This window comes from Nematolebias whitei, chromosome 9, assembly GCF_014905685.2.
Source record: "Nematolebias whitei isolate Nwh7 chromosome 9, NemWhi1, whole genome shotgun sequence".
In the NCBI taxonomy this organism is placed as follows: Eukaryota; Metazoa; Chordata; class Actinopteri; order Cyprinodontiformes; family Rivulidae; genus Nematolebias; species Nematolebias whitei.
Window position 1 is genome coordinate 42,984,794 of NC_056506.1, and position 4,658 is coordinate 42,989,451.

A 4,658-nucleotide genomic window follows, 5' to 3' on the forward strand; every position below is an offset into this window, starting at 1 on the left:
TGTCGTCATCAGTATCCTAAAGTGTCGTCATCAGTATCCTAAAGTGTTTGCGATGAGAGCAACACCTGCAGAAACTTCTTATCAAACGAAGCACGTGATCTGAATCTGCAAATGATTAACTGTGGAAGTCAGCCGCCTCCACAGGTGAGAACTTCTCAAACAGAACCCGAGCTCAGTCAGACAGTTTTTAAGATCTTAAACTCATATTTGTTGTGGTAGTAGCTGAGAGTCATCCCCAACACTGGCATTATCTGCTTGTAAAACTTTGCCTTTATTGGAGTCAACTGTGTTTGTCTGTTAGCAAAATATCTCCAGAAACACTAGATGGACTTTAGTGAAAAATTTCAGAAATCAATCACTGGGTGTTCTCTAAATCATCACTCTACTGTGATTTAAAATTTTAGCTCAGTGCAAATCGACTCAACCACCTCAGCCAGTCAGTTTTACAGATAATGAGGTAGAATGTGGTACGATAGTGCTGAGCATCATCCCAATAGCACTCTGCATTGTGCAGGATTGTTGCTTAAAACTTTAACTCAGTAAATTTTACAGATGTTGAGCTAAAAGTTGGCGTGGTAGTAGCTGAGAGTCCTCTTAATCACACACTCTGAGCACTAACACATGTCGTGAGATCTCACAATATTGGATGAGCTCACTTATAATATTATTTAAAAGGTTTTACTATATTAATTATAATTCTGTCTCGGCATAAAATGATTGTACTGTGAAACTCTGGGTTGAAAGGCGATAGACGTTCCTTCAGAGGCCACTGTGGTCCAGTGCTACAAGAGTGGACCAAATGCAAACGTCCCTCATGACCGAGTTTCTTGATAATGTGTAAATGATGAGCTCATCATTGAGTTTGTGATGCGTTGATGGGGACAGGTGCACAAAAGACACACTTTGTAAAGCAGGAAGGAGTGGGTCTGAAAGGAGGACTGGTGAAAGGAAAGAGTCTGGATGAGAAAAGAAGCCACAGAGAAGTGGAGAGAACACGCCTGCTGGCGTCCTGTCTGGACTCATTACGTTGTCGTCGGCTGATATCGCACCAACACACAGCGAGATAACCGGCACTTCCTGTCCTCTTCTGTCAGCTTGAGTACTTGTCTGTGCTTTTCTTGCATCTTTCTATTTCTACACCGTGGCCTAATGTAGCTTTTACTTTTAAACAGGTGACTGCAAAACGTCAGGATCCACATACCTGTTGCATAATCTTCAATACAGAGCAAGAAATGGCAACACACAGGCCTTTAAAGTAATAGCCCTTTGCCACCTTTTCTCAAACTCATAATGTTCGTAGAATTGGACTTATTCACTTTTTAAACTAGTCTGCATTAAACTACTTTGTATTTTTCAGCTCATTTTGACTTACTTTCATACTCGGTCGTTTTAAAGGAACAGTAAATGTAGCGTTGCTGTTTTCGAGACGATAGAAATGAGTGAAAGTGTTTTCGGTGACGTTGACGATAAATGCAGCTCAAACGTTCCTGTTTCTTCTTCTCCACCGGTGTTTCTGTAGGTGGGACTGAGTCAGACGCTATTTTCTATCGTTTCCAAAATTAACAGACTTTGGCTGACACCGTCAGAGTAATTTATACACTTTTTATATATTTTTTATTTTAATCAGCAGTTTTATTGCACCTGTCAGTCTGTAAAAGTCTCTTACTTTTTAATATTGACCTGTTCAGGACCACTTTAAAGAAAAAAGAGACGAATATACAGCTGCCTCACTAACTTAATGTTATTTAATGAAAGGAAGAGAAAGAAAAGAAGATGGATGTTTCAAAGTTTTTAACTCATAATATAATAGACATTGCCCACTGACTTAGAAAATGAGGGGTAATCATGCCATTGTCTTTATTTGTCTGTCTGTTAGCAAAATATTTCATGAACCAGTGAACAAATTTTAAGTATTTTCATTTAAAGTATTATATTAACAAGTATTAGTTGTATTTTATTTACAAGGATTCATTTGATAGACATCTACAACTGGCTAACTTATGGAGTCAACCAGATTCAAGATGGCCGCCACAAGTACGGTAATTGAACTTGGCCTACGCAAAAATAGCTACAACCCAAGTACAGTAATCTCTCGTTTATCACGGGGGATCCGTACCCTGAAGCCCCGCGATAAATGAAAAAATGTGTAATAGGAATAGCAGTACAAGTAGTAAGTTGTACTTTATTTAATGTGGTGTTTTAACATCTTCCCACACTCTTGCAATATTCTAAACAATGTTTCTAAACTGTAATTGCTCTAAAAGAGCACAGCATGTCATGATTTCAACTCTCCACCTCCTGCTGCACTCTGCCAGCACTCTTGGCCACGCCCACTTTTCTGCTGCAGAACGGAGATCTGACACTGCTTGAAGAAGCTTCTTCTGCAGCTGTGGGCTGCACACAGGTGCTAAATAATTTTAAATGCTTTATTTTAAATAAAAATTCCATGTCGATGTGCGTTAATCCATCAATCGAGTGTCATGTCCAATCTTGTTTTGAAAAACCGCGATAGAGCGAGTCCGCGAAAAACGAACCGCAAAGTAGCGAGGGACTACTGTAATTTTATGTATCACACAATATCTTTGTTGAAAACTTTATTGTGCAAGGTAGCCGATATGCATTAAACAGTGAAATTCTTCTTTTTTATTAATAAATTTGTTTTAATATTTAAAATTATAAATATATAGTTTTTTATTCACACAGGAAGCTTTCGTAATGAGTTGTTCATAATTAACTTTGGTCCAACTGGTGACCTGCACAAGTAGCTTTTTACTGTTTTATACTTGATACATACAGTAATTAAAACACTAGCCTCTTACCAGAAAATGTAATTTTACCTCATTTCCTGTTGAAGTAAACTGAAGTACAGTGTTATAAATCATGACTTTAGGTTTGTGCTTTTGAAATATTTATTTAGTCATAACATTTTCATTAACTTATACATATAAATTCATTCATAACTGATGCATTTTACCATCACTGACACAGTTTTTACTGTTAATCTTCCTCTATGGTTGTTAGTCTTCTGAAGTGTGTTCATTCCCTTTGGTCACTGAAAAAATGACTAGAAAACGCCACATTTGATGAATATATAAATAAACTGCCTGGTAAAGTACCCATAATAACATGCAAACTGTAATGTAAATGCAATGTAAAACATGTTTTAGATCATGGATATGATAGAATTAGGATTCAAAGTCGAGCATTAATCAGCATGACGCATTTTGTGTTGTACACCAGCTGGTTTAGGTTCATTAGGAGCTACTCTTAAAAAATGTGATCAGTGTGACTGATTCACATATATTTATTAACCAATCATCAAGTAATGATTCATTATAGAACCTCTCATTCATTCATGTTTGATTATTTTCTATAAAAAATTATTATTAAAGAAAAATGTTACGATTCAGCGGTTGTGTACACAGTATAGTTCTCCGTTGCAAATGAAGTAAATTGATTAATTTCATGAATTAGCTGCTGTGCGATGTGGACGAGGCCGACGTGTGACAGTGTCCACAGTAATGGATGAAGACATCACAGCTCCGGGATCTTCATCTGGATGCTGTCAGCCATCAGCGTAACACTGTTGTAAACATGAAGCCTGTCTGTACCCGAGTTATCTAAATACAGTTACTAACCCAGGCCAAAGAGAACAACTCAGCATGTAGCTTGATTTAAAACAGCAGCTTTTTAAGTATATATATTTATATATATTTTTAATTGTTCAGCTTTGCCATCCAAGCTGAAAAGGTAAATTAAAGGTAAACATAAATGATGTCATGACTAAAGCAGGTGTATTTGTTTTTGTATTTCCAGTCTTTGTTTAAAGCAAACCAGCTGCTACCTTCAGTTTTATATCTACATTATATTTCTTCTTATTCTTCTTCTTTCAGCTTTTCCCTCTTCAGGGGTAGACACAGCGAGTCATCTCCTCCATCTCACTCTGTCCTCTGCATCTTCTGTCCTCACTCCAACTACTTCCATGTCCTCTCTCACTGCATCTCTACTGCGATAGGTGAAAAACCGTGAAGTAGGAACACTATGCTTATTTTAGGGTTTATATGTATTTTAAAGCTTTCTAAACCCTTCCCACACTCTTGCAATGTTCTTAAGAATGTTATAAACTCTTAAACCTACATAACTTTAACAACATACATATATACAGTACTGCAAAATTTTATATGGGTTCTCACCAGTGAACATGCTACAACTTGAAGGATGAGTTCAACTTCAGGATTATTTGTGACTTTCCTGCCAGTTCTGTGAGCGTAATAGATACATCGTTACTTCTGACTTTATGTTGCAAAACTATTTTTACCACATCGGTTTCTCTGCTGGTGTTTGCTACCTCCATTGCTGTTTTATGAATTTCGTCAGAAAGCAGCTTCTGTCTGGAAGCACTGTTGGCTTCTGGGCCATGTAGTTCTTTTGACTTGAAATTACAGTATAGGCTTATTGAAAGAAAACTACAAAATGGAGGCACCTGTTCAAAGTACATTTGGTTTGGTTTCCCCGCTAGTCTTTGCTCCCTCCAATGCAGTTCTATGAATTTCATCAGAAAGCAGCAGCTGGAAGCACTGTTGGCTTCTGGGCAGTGTAGTTCTTTTGACTTAACTTACAGTGAAGGCTTACTGAAAGAAAACTACAAAATGGCAGGC

At 37.4% G+C, this 4,658-nt stretch overlaps 1 protein-coding gene across 1 annotated transcript in view; it reads left to right on the forward strand.

The window, feature by feature from the left end:
* Positions 1–4,658, forward strand: part of LOC119414748 (transmembrane protein 200C) — an 11,079-nt gene that overhangs the window by 1,028 nt on the left and 5,393 nt on the right. The gene's annotated exons all lie outside the window — the stretch shown is intronic.